A 17613-nucleotide genomic window follows, 5' to 3' on the forward strand; every position below is an offset into this window, starting at 1 on the left:
CACACAGCCTGTCTCTTAGCCCTCTGTACTGCCCACGGCTCAGTCACATGCTTGTGTGCACAGATGGGCTGGCCAAAGGGTGCTAAGAGCGATTAGCAAGACAGGCAGTCAGCTGTCACGAACAGGGCCCAGTGGGAGATCTACAGGCTTGGCATGCGGTCTTCTCAGACCCCTGGATCTTTTCTTCTATTCCTCTCTCCTTCCAACTTAGCAACCCGCTACCTAATTGCAACCAGAAATGGACGTCTCATGGACCAACCCCTTGCACCTGGAAAACCAGAGATCACACACAGGTCACCCCTCAGGTCAGAAAAGCCCATCGAAGTAATCTTAACCCTGCTTGGGTGATAAAGTCCAGCTCCCAGAGCAAGGAGCACATTTGCTTGTTTCATTAAACAGCATGAAAAGATTCAAGACTCCTTCTCAACTGGCCATCCCCAGATCAGAGCAAGCCAATGAGCAGCCCGGTTACTGCCCTCGCCTTCTGCAGAAGTGCTGGAGGACTAGAGAGAGAGGTTCCTCAACTGTGATGGAAATTCTATCTGGGCAGACGTTTGTCTCTCTCCAGGTTTCTCTGCCTGCCGGATACCCAGGCTCACATCTGCTCCTTGGCACACTCATTAAATATAATCTGAAAGAAAGTTGCTGGCAATATGGAGAAAGACGAACCCTTCCCGTTTGTGAGATGGAAGGACTTCTCACGTGAGAAGCACTTTTACATGCATAGCCCCCTTCGGAGTGCCCCAGCGCCTCCAGGAGGGCAGGTGACTGTGGAGGCTGTGGCTCTGTTTGCAACACAGAGCCGCCATCTACTCTCCTGGAGTCAGAAAGTCAGTTGGCATGTTTCAGATAATAACTTAGCTAATTTGGGTGGAACTCTCTGTACTTCTGTTTCCCAAAGGAAAGACGCCAGAGATGAAAAGATGTTAGAGAAACAGAAGAATGAACTGGGCTGAACTAAGACAGGCAGTCCTTGGCAGGACGTGGGGAGGGTAGTGCCTCCGGCCAACACAATAGGATTCACCTGGGAGAGGGGCCCGCTCCGGAGCTTTCTGAGAGGCTCCTCTGCCAGAAGGATCTGCCAGGTCCTGGCAAGATCGGGCCAAGGTGCCGGAGCCCCTCGGACTCTGCAGACTGTCCAGTAGGGGGCACTGTCGCCTCCACACTGGCCGACCTCAAACACCGTCTGCTCCTGGTGTGCCCCTCCCCAAGGTCCTCCCCCAGGAGTGGAAGGCGGTCTCCAGCCCTGAAGAGACTCAAGGAGCTTACCTGTCTGAAGGCCACCCCAGGCTGGCCTACCTGGCGGAGCCTAGGTGACATTCTGCATCCTTAGGGATGACACAGCAATCACTACAGCTGCTGTTTACTGAGCACCTACTATGTGTCAGATGCTTTCACTGTGTGACCTCATTAAAACTCCACCGGAGCCCTCTGACTGAGGTATTATTAGTCCCACTTTACAAATAAGAAAGGCAGCTTCAGAGGCCACAGAGTCCATAAACATCAAAGCATAAGCATCTCAGGTCTTTCCGGGTGGGAAGTTCGGGCCCCTTCCACTGTCCCCCACAATGTCAGATCCAGTGGTTCCAGAGGGCTGCCTGTCCCCTGGGATCCGGGGCTGGGCATGTATTATTTCACAAGCCTGCGAGCTAGGTACTATTTTATACAAAAATAGTACCGCACAAAGCGGTCAGACGCCTGCCCAAGATTGCACAGACACAGCAAGTAGAGCCGGGATTTGAGCCTGGACTTCTGGGATCCAAAGCCCGTATTCTTTCCATTGTCTGGCCCGCCCCCTGCAGAGGGCGCACCGAAAACACCTGTGACCTCGCTTGCCCAAACCAACAGGAGGCCTCTTCCACGATCTCCTCCACTACGGCTTTCATCCTCTATTAATGCGCTCTTGTGAATTTGGGGCTTTCCAGGCCTTCTCAGATTGACCAGGCCCACACAAGCTCATTGGCCTCTCTGGGCCTCAATTTCCCCACCTGAAAACAGATTTCAAGGCCTGGGCGGGCAGGGCTGCTGGTATGGAATAAGACCCCGATTCTGGTTCTGGCTGGGGGCGGCCGGCAGGCTTTGTCCACCGCCAGGGTCAGGGAGGGTTTGCATACTTGTGTGGGCGGCGGAGCAACTGCCCCCACGTGAGCCCCTGAACAAAGAGGCCTCAGAGCACCTCCCCTTGCCCCGCTCGCCTCCAGCGCCCGCCGCCAGCCGGCTCAATAGAGCGCTTGTGGCCGCGCTGAGGAGCTGCGGCCCCGGGCTCGGCGCATTGTGCATTGTCTGAGGCCCGGCGCTGCAGCCAAGGGTCGCTCCATCAAAGTCGCGCCTGGGAGGAGGGAGGATGAGGGGCGCGCGCGGGACTTGCCGGCCGCTGGACAGTGACAAGGTGCATTTGTCCCAGCGCTAGGGGTCACGCGGACTTTCCAAAGAAAGGCTTCCGGGCGCCCCTCTGCCCCTGATAAAGGCATCCATTGCTGCTGTCAACCCAACCCAGGCAAAACCCCACCTTCCTCAACAGAGCCCTGAACTGAAATGACCCAGCAACCCACGGTGGAGTGAACCTCAGCTGAAGCCAAATGTTCGCTTTTCACTGAACTGAAACTACACTTGTGCGTTTTCCAAAATCATTCACTGGGAACATTTGTGCATTTGTTTATTCATTTAATAAACGCTCACTGGCCACTGCCCTGTGGCCCAGGCACAGTTCAAGGCATCAGGGCTCTTTGTGAGGTAAGCAGTGAGGTCTGCTCGGTGGAGTCACGGATACGGAAACAGGATGGCACAGTCAAGAATTGGTTGCCACTCCGTATTCTCAGGGCAAGCACAGTGCCTGGCTCCGGCAGGGGCTCAGCCTGTTCCCTGGAGGAAGGAAGATGGAGGGCGGAAGACAGGGAGGGGGCGAGGTGGGGTCCCTAATAGAAGCATGGCTCTAGTCTGTAATACAAGCACTTTAGGAGGCCAGGGCAGGAGGATCACTTGAGCCCAGGAGTTCAAGACCAGCCCAGGCAACATAGCAAGACCCCATCTCTACAAAATAATAATAATAATAATAATAATAATAATAATAATAGTCCCAGCTACTCCAGAGGCTGAGGTGAGAGGATCGTTTGAGTCTGGGAGGTCAAGGCTGCAGTGATCCGTGATGGTGGCACTGCACTCCAGCCTGGGTCAGAGAGCGAGACTCTCCCTAAAACAAGTAAATAAAAACGTGGCCAGGTGCCGCAGGATCAGAGAGGTGAGGTCTGCTACTTCTCCTGGCAGTCAATATCTGAAAGAAACCTGAATTTACCCTACCTGAGCTACATGTTTTTAAACTGAAAGAAATCAAGTAATACAAGAATAATGAGAGGTTCAGTTGAGTTTTCAAAGGTCCGGAAGGTGTCCTGAGCAAAATGCCAGGTTGGTCATTAATTATGCATTCATTCATCCATCATTCTTTCATTCAACCAACACTTATGGATGAAGCACCCACTCTAAGATAGAATCTGTGGGGATTTACCCACACCCAAGTCCTTCTAGTTTCTTTAACAATGAAAAAGCAATTCTTAAAAAGCCCATTCAGGGGCCAGGTGTGGTGGCTTATACCTGTAATCCCAGCAATTTGGGAGACCGAGGTAGGCAGATCACTCGAGGCCAGGAGTTCAAGGCCAGTCTGGCCAATATGGCAGAACCCTGCCTCTACTAAAAAAAAATTAGCCAGGTATGGTGGCACATGCCTGTAATCCCAGCTACTTGGGAGGCTGAGGCACAAGGATCACCTGAACCTGGGAGGTGGAGGTTTCAGTGAACCGAGATCATGCTACTGCATTCCAGCATGGGTGACAGAGCGAGACTGTCTCAAAAAAAAAAAAAAAAAAAAAAAAAAAAAAAAAAAAAAGAGGGGGGGTTGGGGAAAGGAGAAAAGAAAAAAAGCCCACTTAGAGATTGGGGCCTGCAGAAGATCTGGACTCAAATTTTACAGCAAGTGACTTAAATAAGAAATGGAATTTGAGGTTGTTTCCTCACAAGGCTGCCTGCCTTACAGGGATAGTAATGTATAGAAAATGCCTTCCTCAATGGAGCCGGCATCACCATAATCTGCTATGTGTGCCCTGGTCTTTACAGTTAACAAATCTCCTTCACTTGCAAAGTTTCATTTTGTTTTCACCATAATCCCAGGAGTTCAGCAGGACTGCTATGTTTAATAGTCACTTTACAGAGCAGGAAATTGAGGGTCAGAGAGATGAAGCAACTTACCAAGGTCACACAGCAACTCAGCATTAGAACTGAGATGAAAACACAGAGTTTGAATCTAAAGCTTTGAGGGTTGGTCTGACTCTGTTGACAAAGCTCATGACGATGCCAGAAGACTCTGGGGGACTGGTATTTCCAAAGTAATTAGTCACATCTGACTTATGAGAGACTTAGGATCAAGCACCAAGGATCTGCCACCTATTTGGGGCATGTGAGTAGCCCAAGGAATGTTCTAGAAGGAACACCTGGTGAGAAAGATGATGTTTCCCAAAGATGGTCACAACAGTAGCTCCCATCCCACATGCTGTACCTGTAGTGGGACTTTCTCATTCTCTCATTAGGATGTGGGGTCTAATTTGCCTCCCCTGGAATCTGGGCTGGCTTACAGACTTGCTTGACCAGTAGATCGTGGTCATTAGTGGTATTCTGGGACTTCTAGGACTAGGTTATAAGAAGCCGTGCAGTGTCCACTGGGGTCTCTTGGGTTGATCTTGGAGCAATCTGTGTTGTAAAATTCTTTACACAGAGAGGCCATATATGGATGTTCCCAGGGACAGCCTTAGCCATGCTCCCAGTTGACGACTAGAAGGTCATCATGCTGTGTGAGCCATCCCGGATGTCCTGTGTGGTAAAGCCTACAGATAATTCCAACCCCAGCTAAATTCCAACTACAAACAGCATAAGAGACCCTAAGCAAGAACTGGCTGAGTCCAGTCAAATCCCAGAACTACAAGAGACAAGAATGCATCAATATTTTCAGCCATACAGCTGTGGATGGTTTATTATAAAGCAATGAATAACTGGAATACATGGAGGGGTTTACGGGGCTCTTCGTTTAAAAAGAAACTGAGGCTAAGAAATTAATAAAGGCCCTTCCTCTGGACTCCCAGAACGCCCAGTGTAATTGCTGTAAGGGTATCTGAACCCAAATCATTTGTTTACTTGTCTGTCCCAAGAGACTGTGAGCTCCTGGGGGATAGAGAATATATAAGGGCTCTGGAGTTGCTAGTAATGGAAATAAAACTGGTTTACTTAAGCAAAGCACAATTGATTGGGAGGATTTGGGAGAGCTCAAAGCATTGGAATCACAACCAGACTGGGTTCAGAGAACAGACAGTGATCCAGGGCGGGGGCACATGGAGACTCTCCAGGGGTGCCAGGGCCATAAATGGAGAGTAATCCTTTGTCCCTGTCATGTTATACTGCTCGAGATTCCAATTCCAGGGGGAATACTCTTGACTGCCCTGCACTAGGCTACAGTAGGGCAGGCCCCACTTGGATGTGGGCCCCACTCGGGCTCTATCCATTGGATGGGCTGTCCCCCTAAACAAAATCAGGTTACCGATGCCAGAAGAATGGGGAGTGGATATTGAAGAGGCAAAGCTGGACCATCACATTTGCCTCAGCAACCCCAGGACCCAGCTCAGTGTCTGGCACATAATAGGTGCTCAAGAAATATTTCTTTGACGTGTGAACAAATAAACACTCTAATGAACAAATGTGCATGAATGAATGAAACAACAAATGAACAAGTGCGTAATCAGACAATGCATGGGCCATATGCAGGCCTTTGAAGACACCTGCTAGATATTACAGCACTTTAACTCCCCTCCACCAAGCCAGGCAGTTTTTTCTCAAGAGAGTTTCTGATACCTGGATTCTAGAATGTATAGAATTTTAATCCCCTAATCCTGTCAGTTTAAGAACATTATACACTTTGAACAGGGTCTGTGATAATTCCTGAAAACACTCCAAGAGCGGTGACTCCCTAGCCCTGCTTGATTTTAAATTCAGTTTTCAGGGGAGGGCTGGTGGAGGAGACAGATGTGAGGGAGGCTTGTCTCTGAGGCCAGAGCTGGGAGGTCTGGCATTTCCTTTTACGGGTCCACAGCTGTTCAGCAGAAGGCAGCTGGACGAGGCTTGGTCTGGTGGCGGCCACACTACACCCAAGGCAGGTAGATGTGTCATCTGCACATCTGCCCAAAACTTGCACATAAAGGATGACAGACAATGTTGTCTCACGCCTTACACAGACTCACTGAGGGTAAAAGGTCAGACTTTACCTACTCCTGAAAACCTCGCTACTTCTATTTTTGGTACACTTTCAAGGCACTCATCCTAGGTGGATAATACAAAGAACTGGATAAGTGTTGGCAATAGTGAATAGAATCTTTGATGCCTTTACAATTTGTTAGCACACACACAAAGAAAACTTAAAAAGCAAACTGGCTCAAATATATATTAATACCTCGACACACCCTGATTTACTCATCTGGAGGATGGAGACTGTTACTTATCAGTCAACAGATATTCTCCAGGACAGGAGGGAAAGGGTTAAGGAAGGGAAGGTCATTTGTGCTGAGCACCAGGGGGTGCCAGGGGTGATGTTAGGAACTTTCCATATATTATGTCCTTTAAGCCCTACAGCAATCTTGAGATTCAATGCAACCCCATTTTACAGGTAAGGAAACTGAGTCCAGAGAGGTGAGGTGCATTGCCCAAGATCATGATACTCCTAAGTGGCAAACCCAGGATTTGAACCTGGGTCAAGTCAGACTCTGTGGCCCATCTCCATTTCATTACATCAGACTGCCTCCTGGGAAGTAAACAAAAGAGGTGTTTTAATGGAAACGCACAGACCTCATTCACCAGAGAGTCTGCCAGAGCCACTGACTTTGGCTGTTATACAATTCTCACAAGTGTGATTATTCGATCTCCTGGTTCACAGACAATGGGAAACATCAAATAAGAAGTAGGAGAGAAGGCTACAGAAGGAAGCACACAAACAGTGAGACAAGTAGCTATGGAAGCCAGGGTTCCAGGTACAGTAGATGATTGGGTGGCTTGAATCGGACCAACCCTCCTGATTGTAACCATTAAAAACTCTGAATAGCAAATTAAAAAAAAAAATTTTTGAAGATGCTGGAATGCAGCTCAGAACTGGTGGGAATACAACTCTTGGGAAAAAAAAGAAACCATATAATTTTACTGATTTTCTCAAAGAAAAAGCTTTTGTTTCATTCTCTCCTTTTTAATTTTTTATTTGTATATATTTGGGGGGTACAAGTGCAGGTTTCTTCCATGCATACATTGCATAGTGGTAAAGTCTGGGCTTTTCCTATACCTGTCATCTGAAGAGTGAACATTGTACCCAATAGGTGATTTTCTATCCCTCACCCCCATCCCACCCTCCCACGTTTTGTAATCTCCAATGTCTACTATTCCACTCTGACGCCCCTATGTACCCATCATTTAGCACCCACTTATAAGTGAGAACATACAGTATTTGACTTTGTTTCTCTCTCCTCTTGGCTTTTCAATGTCACTGATTTCTAATTTTATTTTATTATTTCCTTTCTTCTTCTTACTTTGGACTGGATTTGCTCTCTCTTTTCTTGTTTCCTAAGGTAAAAGCCTAGGCCATTGCTTCGTGTCCTTTCCTCTTTTTTTTTTGAGACAGAGTCTCTCTGTCACCCAGGCTGGAGTGCAGTGGCGTGATCTTGGCTCACTGCAAGCTCCACCTCCTGGGCTCATGCCATTCTCCTGCCTCAGTCTCCCAAGTAGCTGGGACTACAGGTGCCTGCCACTATGCCTGGCTAATTTTTTTGTATTTTTAGTAGAGATGGGGTTTCACTGTGTTAGCCAGGATGGTCTCAATCTCCTGACCTCATGATCCGCCTGCCTCGGCTTCACAAAGTGCTGGAATTACAGGCATGAGCCACTATGCCTGGCCCTTTCCTCTTTTTTAATGGCAATTCATGCTATGAATTTTCCTCTGAGCACCACTTCAGCTGCATCTTGCAAGAACTGATAATGTCAGTTTTTATTTTCGTTCACTTTGAGTTACTTTTGATTTCTTCTTTTTTTAATTTTTAACTTTTGTGGGTACATAGTAGGTGTATATATTTATGGGGTACATGAGATGTTTTGATACGGGCAACTTTTGATTTTTGCTTTGGCCACTGCATTCCTTAGATGTATGTTATTTTGTTTCTAAAATTATGTCATTTTCCAGATGTCTTTTGGGTGTTGATGTCTAATTTGTGAGCACAGAGAAAATTTTGTAAAATTGGGGTCCTTTTACATTTATTAAGACTTGTTTTGTAGCCCAGAATGTGGCCTACTTTGGTATATATTCCATGTGCGTTGGAAAGGAGTGTGTATTCTGTTGCCCTTGGGTGAAGTGTTTTATAAATATCAACTAAGTCACATTGGTTGATAGTGTCCCATCTGTTGTTTCCTTTTCCTCTTTTTCTGCCATCTTTTAGGTTGAGCTTTTTTTTTTTTTGAGACAGAGTCTTGCTCTGTCGCCCAGGCTGGAGTGCAGTGGCACGATCTCGGCTCACTGCAAGTTCTGCCTCCCGGGTTCACGCCATTCTCCTGCCTCAGCCTCCCGAGTAGCTGGGACTACAGGCACCTGCCACCACGCCCAGCTAATTTTTTTGTATTTTTAGTAGAGACAGGGTTTCACGTGTAAGCCAGAATGGTCTCCAACTCCTGACCTCGTGATCTGCCCGCCTCAGCCTCCCAAAGTGCTGGGATTACAAGCATGAGCCACCATGCCCGGCCTTTCTTTTTTTTCTTCAAACGGAGTTTCGCTGTTGTTGCCCAGGCTGGAATACAATGGCATGATCTTAGTTTCATTGCAACCTTCACCTCCTGGGTCCAAGTGATTTTCCTGCCTCAGCCTCCCAAGTAGCCAGGACTACAGATGCCCACCACCACACCCAGCCAATTTTTGTATTTTTAGTAGAGATGGGGTTTCACTATGTTGGCCAGGCTGGTCTTGAACTCCTGACCTCAGGCAATCTGCTTGTCTCAGCCTCCCAAAGTGCTGGGATTACAGGCGTGAGCCACTGCGCCTGGCTGAGAATTCTTTTATGATCCTATTTTATCTCTTGTGGACTTCTTGGCTACCCCTCTCTGTTTTCTTTTTAGGGTTATAGTACACATTTTTCCCTTATTACAGTCTACCTTCAAGTGATATTATAACATGTCATGTGCTTTATAAAAACTTTATAACAGTATACTTCCATTTCTCCTCTCCTGGCCTTTGTTCTAATTTATCATATATTTTTACTTCTATGTATTAGTTGTTAGTAGTTTTACTTTTAACAATTACCTTTTAAAGGAATTATTTATTTATTTATTTATTTTAGAGAGAGGGTCTTACTCTGACACCCAGGCCATCTTCCCACTTCAGCCTCCCAAATAGCTAGAACTAGAGGTGTGCACCACCACACCTGGCTAACTTTTATTATTTTTATATTTTTGTAGAGACAAGGTCTTGCTATGTTGCCCAGGCGGGTCTCAAACTCCTGGCCTGAAGCAATCCTCCCGCCTCAGCCTCCCAAAGCACTGGGATTACAGGCATGGGCCACATTGCCTAGCCATTAAAGGGATTTTCTAAAATAAATCATATATTTTATATTTACCAACATATTGCATTTATCACTTCTAATGCTCTTCATTATTTTAAAAAGACAGACCACACCAAGTATTTCCAAGTATGTAGAGCAATGTAGGGTCTCCTGCACTGCTGGTGGGCATGTAAAATGGAACAGCCACTTTGGAAGCACAGTTTGGTGGTTTTTATAAAAGCTTAATACATACCTACATATGATCCAGCCATTCCATCCCTACATAGTTACACAAAACAAATGCAAGCACGGCTGGGCATGGTGGCTCACACCTGTATTCCGGACACTTTGGGAGGCTAAGACAGGCAGATCACTTGAGGTCAGGAGTTCAAGACTAGCCTGGCCAACATGGTGAAAGCGCACCTCTACTAAAAACACAAAAATTAGCCAGGCATGGTGGTAACACCTGTAGTCCCAGCTACTAGGGAGGGTGAGGCAGGAGAATTGTTGGAACCCAGAAGGCAGAGTTTACATTGAGCCAAAATCCCGCCACTGCACTCCAGCCTGGGTGAAGATAAGAAAGAAAGAAAGAAAGAAAGAAGAAAGAAAGAAAGAAAGAAAGAAAGAAAGAAAGAAAGAAAGAAAGAAAGAAAGAAAGAAAGAAAGAAAGAAAGAAAGAAAGAAAGGAAGGAAGGAAGGAAGGAAGGAAGGAAGGAAGGAAGGAAGGAAGGAAGGAAGGAAGGAAGGAAAGAAGGAAAGAAGGAAGGAAAGAAAGAAAGAAAGAAAGAAAGAAAGAAAGAAAGAAAGAAAGAAAGGAAGGAAGGAAGGAAGGAAGGAAGGAAGGAAGGAAGGAAGGAAGGAAGGAAGGAAGGAAGGAAGGAAAGAAGGAAAGAGAAGAAAGAAAGAAAGAAAGAAAGAAAGAAAGAAAGAAGGAAGGAAGGAAGGAAGGAAGGAAGGAAGGAAGGAAGGAAGGAAAGGAAGGAAGGAAGGAAGGAAGGAAGGAAGGAAGGAAGGAAAGAAGGAAAGAAGGAAAGAGAAAGAAAGAGAAAGAAAGGAAGGAAGGAAGAAAGGAAGGAAGGAAGGAAAGGGAGAAATGCAAGCATATTTCCACACAAGGATCAATACATGAATACTCACAAGAGTTTTATTTTTAATAGCTAGAAACCAGAAACAGCCCAGGGGCCCATCAGCCAATGAGCAGATCAACAAACGGTGGTGCATCCATATAACAATAAAAACAGGCACGTAGTCAAGCAGGGATGCATGCGGCACCCCGCAACAACATGGATGAAGCGTGTAGCTATCATGCTGGGAGGAAGAGCCAGAAAAAGAAAGGGTGCATGAAATTCCAGAAAATGCAAAACAATCAGAAAGCAGAGAGAGAGGAATGGCTTTCAGAGTAGCCCAAGGAAGCTTTTGGGGTTGGTGCCCTTTGTAAGGCCGGAAACCTATGTCAAAACTCCTCCAAGTTTACATTTTAAATATGTGTGATTTATTGTATGGCAATTATACATCAATAAATCTGTAACATCTATTGAATGGGCTTAAGGCAGATCAGACGTGGCAGAAGAAATGAGCAATGACCTTGAAAAAAACACACGATGAAATGATCTGAACTGAGAAAATAATATTGAAAAAAATAATGAAGAGCATCTCAGTAATTAGTGGGACAGTACCTGACAGGTTAGCATATGTCAACCAGGGTCCCAAAGAGGGAGGAAACGAGATGGAAAAAAATACAGGAAGAAATAATGACCATATTTTTTTTTTCAAATTTCCAACATCTACAGGCTCCCAAAGTTCAACAAACCCAAGAAGAAAAAAAAAAAAAAAAACACCAACGACATAAAGAAATCCACATCATAATCAAATGCCTGAAAAGCAAAAATAAAGAGAAAATCTTAAAAGCCTCCAGAAGTTAAAAGATAAATGAAATTCTGGGTGCGATAAGAATGACAGCTGCCTTCTCCGTAGAAACAGCGGAGGACAGAATGGTGCTGTGTTCTTTAAAATGCTGAAGCAAACTAACCACCAAGCCAGGGTTCTATATTCAGTAAACATTTTCTTCAGAAATACAGGGAAATCAAGATGTTTTGAGAAAAACAAAAGCTAAGAGAATTCAGTGCCAGCAGAGTCATGCTACAAGAAATGTTTTTAAAAATTCTTTGGGCTAAAGGCAAAGGATACAAGTCTCAAGGAAGGAAAGAAGATGACTAGGTGATTAAATGTATGAGTAAGTATAAATGAACATTTTTTCCTTAATTTCTTTAAAAGATATGCATGTATGTTTTGTTTTGTTTTTTGAGATGGTGTTTCACACTGTTGCCCAGGCTGGAGTGCAGTGGCGTGATCTCGGCTCACTGCAACCTCTGCCTCCTGGGTTGAAGTGATTCTCCTGCCTCAACTTCCTGAGTAGCTGGGACTACAGGTGTGCACCACCATGCCCAGCTAATTTTTGTATTTTTAGTAGAGATGGGGTTTCATCATTTTGGCCAGGCTGGGTCTCAAACTCCTGACCTCAAGTGATCCTCCTGCCTCAGCCTCCCAATGTGCTGAGATTATAGGCGTGAGTCACCTCACCTGGCCAAGCTATGCATTTAAAGTGAAAAAATTTAAAACATATTGTAGCATTTAAAACTTATATAGAAATAAAAATATGACCATAAAAGCTCAAAGGACGAGAGAATAATAAATGGATTTATGCCATTGTAGTTCTTGTAGTTTACATGAAGCAGTATAGTATTAATTTATGGTAAATTGAAATAAATTAAGGGTGCGTACTGTAATACCCAAAGTGTTAGTGGTAAGGTATTACTACTAAAAAAAACCCCCAAAAAACAAACAAACAAAAAAATGGATACAGCCAAAATGGCAATAACTGAAGAGAGTAAAACTGTAACACACACACACACACACACACACACACACACACACACAAATACTCAATTTTCCCGAAAGAAAGAATAAAGAAATAAGAAAAGAAGAAAAGGAAGATAAGTAGGAATGGGAGACTTACATCCAATCACATCAATAATTACTGTAAATATAAAATAAACCCCCAAATTAAAGGACAACAATTGTCAGACTAGATTAAAAAGTTAAGAATCAAAGCAAGACCTAGCTCTATGCTGTTAACAAGAGAGAGCTTTTAATATAAAGAAGAAAACAGTTCTGAAATTAAAGTGACAGGAAAAAAAATCTGACACAAAGGATAAGTAAGCGAGTGTGAATATAATAGTGTCAGAGAAAGTAGAGTTCAAGACAAGGTGTGTTGCCAGAGACAAGGAAGGTTTTTGATGTTAAAAGGGTAAATTCATTAAAAAAAATCTTTAATGTGTATTTAGGAATAATAGAGCTTCAAACCAGGTAAAACAAAAATCAACAGAATTAAAGGGAGAAAGAGGCAAGTCTACAATCATGGTTGGAGATTTTAACACATCTCTCTCAGTAACTGATAGAACCTGGGCCAGGTCTAGGGCAAGGCAAGTGAGACACTCGCCTTGGGTGCAAAATTTAAGGGGGCACCAAGAAACTCTGTAACTAAGGTAAGTAATATTTTAGAAAATCAAAATTACTGCAAAAAATCCCTGATGAGCAAAATGTCAACGAAATTTTTTTTTTTTTTTTTTTTTTTTTGAGACAGGGTCTTGCTCTATCACCCAAGTTGGAGTGCGGTGGCACAATTATAGCTCACTGCAGCTTCAAATGCTGAGACTCCAGTGATTCTCCCACCTCAGCCTCCCAAGCAGCTGGGACCACAGGTGCATGCCATCACACCAGCTTTTTTTTTTTTTTTTTTAAGTTTTTGTAGAGACGGGGGTCTCACTATGTTGTGATCCTCCTGCCTCAGCCTCCCAAGTCTTGAGATTACCGGCATGAGCCACCATGCCCAGCCCTCAAAATTTTAAATAAAGATAAGTGCTCCATGACACCATCCATCAGATGTGTCCTTAGTGTGGCTTACAGATTCAGCCACCTTCTCTTACCTGGCCCCTGGGGAACAAGGAGCTGCTTTGACAGGACAGCTGGCCAGCCACGAGGGGCCCGAGAACGCCCCCCTGCTCCTGCTCAGAGTCCACACCCACACACAGTGCAGAGTCCATTCACATCCACCAAGCAGCACCGTAAAATATTGAGGAGAGGGAGTTGTTTGTAGGTTTGGAATAATATCTGTGTCTTTACCTGTATATGCATTTCATGACTTGTAAAGCCCCATCATGCATCTCATCAGATCTTGGCGCAGTCATCTTCTGAGACCTCAAAGTAAGAATCACGTGCCCATTTTACAGAAACTGTCCATCAAAAGGAAGCAGAGACTTGTCCCAGGATCCATGGTAATCGGCACAGCCAAGACTCAAATACTGCCCAAATCTTTGTCCTTGACTCCATCGGGCTGTGCAGAATTCACTTATTTTCCTCCAGTTGGAGGGAATTTGCACCCAAGGCGAGTATTTTGCTTGTTTTACCCTGGGCCAGGTCTAGAGTGAGGCAAGAGAGATATTCACTTCGGGTGCATGAAGTACATTTGTTGGGGCTGCTGAAGGCTTGGCTGGGGCTTTTTGCCTTTTATGGACTTATATTGCCTTATATTAAATATCTTTGGAGCCAGGTGAGGCCAGTAAAATGTTACACAAATAGGAGCTATCTCCTAGATTCTACAGGTCATTTCCTGGAGTCAAGACCAAGCAGGTGTTGGGGGGCCGGGTGCAACTTCTGTTGGAAAGAAGCCCAAAGCACCCTTTGGAAGACGGTGAGTTTTTAGGGATGGGCCTTTGGTTTCCTCTCCAAATCTGTGTCAGCATCTGAAGGGATGTCCAAAGGCTAGATTGGTGTTTCCTGGCGTGGGTGACATAGATAGACAAAGATGGAGCTGAAAGGCAACTTGTTCAATGATGACCCGTCTCCCACGCACGGCCAGTGAGGGGTGCTGAGGAGCTGTTCGTGGCCAAGGTTTTCCCACTCTTGTGCTGTCTTCCCTAGCCCCTGCCTCCACCCTCCTCAGGGACTCTGCTTCTCTGGGCTGTGCCAATGTCAAAGGTGCCCAGTCCTCATTTTCCAGGGCTCATGTTTCTAGATGCCTCATGCCCCCTCCATTTGTTTCTCTGAGGCTGCCTGATGCATGATTGTTTGGCTTTTTCTCCCCTTCTGCATGCAAGTTGCTTCTTTTTGGAAGCAGAAATGTGAGTGTCTTCCTGCAATCTCTTTTTTCCTGAATCCTACTCCAGGGGAAATTTCTGACCTTTCACTTCTCCCGAATTCCTCCTGGCATCTCCATCCCAAGGGTAGGGTCCAAGTACCCAGACTCCCCCCAGGACTGTTGCAGTTGCCTCTAAAGAGGTCTCTCTGCCTTGGGTCTCACCCATTGGGAGCCCCAAAACCAGCCTGGGAGGGTGCCTTAACTAACTTCACCTCTATCTCTGCCAGCCTCCTCCCTCCCAAGCCATTCCCCGTAGACTTCAGTCCAGGAGGAAAATAGCTGGCTTGTTATGGGAACGGCTTCAACACAAATCTCGTATCTCCTTCTCCACGTGAAGGGAGACCCATCATCCTGGCCTATATTGAAATTCTGGAGCTACCATAAGACCTCTCAATACCTGTGTGCCTCAGTTTGCTTATCTATATAATAGGAATAGTAGTAGGATCAACCTTTTAGCATTGCTGGAAGGCCTGTAACTGTTGCATCAAATGAGGAGAACTCATAAGGTACAGGCACTGAACATTCTCCCCTACCTTAACACCCCCATTCTCCTTCCACCCTAGTGCTTGCTCCAACCTGCTCTTGGGGACTGTTTCCTACTCCTTGAAGAAATCTTGGGGAATTTCCATGCTAACTCTTAGATACTGCTATTACTAATTATAATACCATGGTCACAGTGGTCTCCTGATCACATTTTAGCAAATATTACATTCATTTGAGGTAGCGGCCAACACTCCTAACTTCATTCAGAATTAAAGCTTCTTCACTCCCTTAGACAGGGCTTGACGTAGGGACCTAAGGGCCAGACAGCATCTTGGCTCCTGAGAACTCATCTGCCCCTTGTCAGCATCATCTGCCCCTTGTCAACAGGAGCACAGCTGTGCTGCCCTGCTCTGTTGCCAAAGCCACTTCATGCAGCCTCGTAAAGGCCTTGGGATTTTTCAAGGGTGAGTTAAACCACAGCCCAGTGTCTCTGAAGCTGGGGAAAACAGGTATCACACTCTCTGAGGCCTCCTCAAAGCCCCCTAACCAGCTTGGATGAGAGAAAAGCAATACCCATGCATCCCTGATTGGAGGTGGGGTTGGAGGTGGGGAGGTGGAGCTGGGAGGGGCCACTCACAGTTCAGCATACAGACCACTTCACTTAGGAATCCTCCAATCCCTGAGCTTGTCCTTTGTGTCTGTCCTGCGGTGGATGAGCAGACAAAAGTCACAAAAGCAGTCTTCAGCCACTTCCTTTGCGAGTTCTATCTTTGTGGTCTAGCCTCCACTCCAGAGTTCAGGAGTCCATTCATTTGAGTCATTATCTAAGGGCCTTGATAAAAATGAAGAATAAAATATTCCCAGCGAAACACTACAAAACAGAATAGTCTTCCCACTTAAAGGGACTAACACATAGCAAACACTCAATAAATGTTATTTTTCATTTTTTTAAAAAAGCATGGTCTCGTTCTGTCACCCAGGCTGGAGTAGAGTGGCTCGACCTCGGCTCACTGCAGCCTTGGCCTCCCTGGCTCAAGTGATCCACCTAGCTCAGCCTCCCTAGTAGCTGGGACTACGGGTGTGCGCCACCACGCCAGGCTAATTTTTCTATTTTTTGTAGAGATTGGGTTTCACCATGTTACACAGGCTGGTCTTGAACTCCTGAGCTCCAGTTATCTGCCCGCCTTGACCTCCCAAAGGGTTGAGATTACAGGCGTGAGCCACTGCACCTGGCCAATAAATGTTATTATTCAACTAAATAAATAAGTGCTAGCCAGTGCTATTCTTACTACTAATCATCACTATCCATACCTGTCCAGGCTCAGCCCTTTCAAGTCCTCTCTGCCTTCATGCTCCAAGGTCTCCCAAGGTTTTCGATTTCCTGCCTTTGCCTATACTGTTTTTGCCCTGGATGCCCATCCCACTGGAACATTTAGGCTGGAACACTTAGGCTTTTTCTCCAAGCTCCAGTCAAGCCATGGCCACATTGGCAGGCTGTTCCCACCTCCCCAGATGAAGCTGACCCCTCTCTTATTCTGGCGCTTGCTGTAGCATGTCCTCTGCCTCTATCCTGGGCACTAATCCTACTCACTGCAAGGTCTTCAACCTGCTGCTGTCATACCTCCTCACCCCCACATACACACACACACACACACACACACACACACACACGACTTCAAACCATGGCTTATGCATTTCCATAGCCCTAGTGTGCAAGGATTATTGAATGAATGAGTTACTAGTGAATGAATGGATGGATGCATCAAAAAACTACCAATTAAAAAATCAATCCATCATCAATATGCTAGGAAAAGAATGAAATCCTCCTCAGTGAATCCTGCCCTAAGTTACCACCTCTGCTGAGCAGTTTTAAGGGGGCCTTGATGGCTGAAATGATGATGGGATTTTCTCTGCATAAAAATTTATCTATATTTTTCTACCCCATTCACCTGGAAATAGAGACTGATGAATAGTAGCAAGAGTGTGGTTCATGTTAGGTCTTCGCAGCAAAGTATCAAGTACCTGGCAAATCCCAAGGTTCTGAGGCCACAGTGACCATGTTTTGAGTGGTGATGGCTGTTCCTTCACTCTTTGCTGGGCTGCCATTTCTGTAACTCCAGAGGTGCAAAGGACCTGTTCCCAGTGGAGCAACAGTAACTGTGATTACAAGCCCTCCATCAGACACTGTACATCCCCTGCCTCAGACTGTTTATGAAGGAAATTCATTTACCCAGTCTCACTTTTAGTCAACAGTCTTCACACGTTCCTTTTGCAAATTCAATGGTCAATTCTTATCCTTCATAGTTAATAGTGATTAACCATGTTAAATGCTTCTTG

At 45.6% G+C, this 17613-nt stretch overlaps 1 long non-coding RNA gene across 9 annotated transcripts in view; it reads right to left on the minus strand.

The window, feature by feature from the left end:
* The window catches only part of LOC112424181 (uncharacterized), a 44402-nt gene that overhangs the window by 1636 nt on the left and 25153 nt on the right, over positions 1–17613 (minus strand). For 7 of the 9 annotated variants that reach the window (XR_011625583.1, XR_011625585.1, XR_011625588.1 and 4 more), the window contains 3 exons: positions 17299–17409; positions 15914–16108; positions 13779–14074 (listed from right to left, as the gene is read on the minus strand). This is a non-coding gene — a long non-coding RNA (uncharacterized lncRNA). The remainder of the gene's footprint in view (positions 1–13778; positions 14075–15913; positions 16109–17298; positions 17410–17613) is intronic. The other 2 variants (XR_011625582.1, XR_011625586.1) reach the window with 2 other exon arrangements.

Source organism: Macaca nemestrina, chromosome 7, assembly GCF_043159975.1.
Source record: "Macaca nemestrina isolate mMacNem1 chromosome 7, mMacNem.hap1, whole genome shotgun sequence".
In the NCBI taxonomy this organism is placed as follows: Eukaryota; Metazoa; Chordata; class Mammalia; order Primates; family Cercopithecidae; genus Macaca; species Macaca nemestrina.